Genomic DNA, 472 nt, shown 5'->3' with positions numbered 1-472 from the left:
CTTTTTCATTCTCTCTCTCTTTTTATCCCAACTTACAGGAGGCAGTAAATAAATGCAGACACATACCCACATACGCTCGTATACGCAGAGCCTCTTTTAAACTGTTTCTCTCCATAAAAAAATAATGATGTTCTTTTTTGTGTTTCTTTTATTTAGGTCCGTGTATTAATATATGTTCCTGTATACTGGCACTACTAAATAATTAATGCCATGGGTGGAATTACTAGAGAATCTACTGAAATTAATGGTGGAAAGCAACCCATAATCTTCCTCTGGAATACTTCACCTTTGTCGTAATTATTCATGGTGGGTTTATTCAGCATCTTTTCTTTCAGATCAGTTTTTCGTACAGACTGCTTTAGAGCTAAGTCTGTAATTTAAGCAGGATAAGGGATGTCAGAGCATAGGAGTACATGACAGTCTTAGAGATATAGTTGATCTTTTATACAGAAAGTTTACAGATTCTTAAACA

This window comes from Penaeus monodon, chromosome 19, assembly GCF_015228065.2.
Source record: "Penaeus monodon isolate SGIC_2016 chromosome 19, NSTDA_Pmon_1, whole genome shotgun sequence".
Classification (NCBI taxonomy): Eukaryota; Metazoa; Arthropoda; class Malacostraca; order Decapoda; family Penaeidae; genus Penaeus; species Penaeus monodon.
This window is presented reverse-complemented; position numbering follows the sequence as displayed.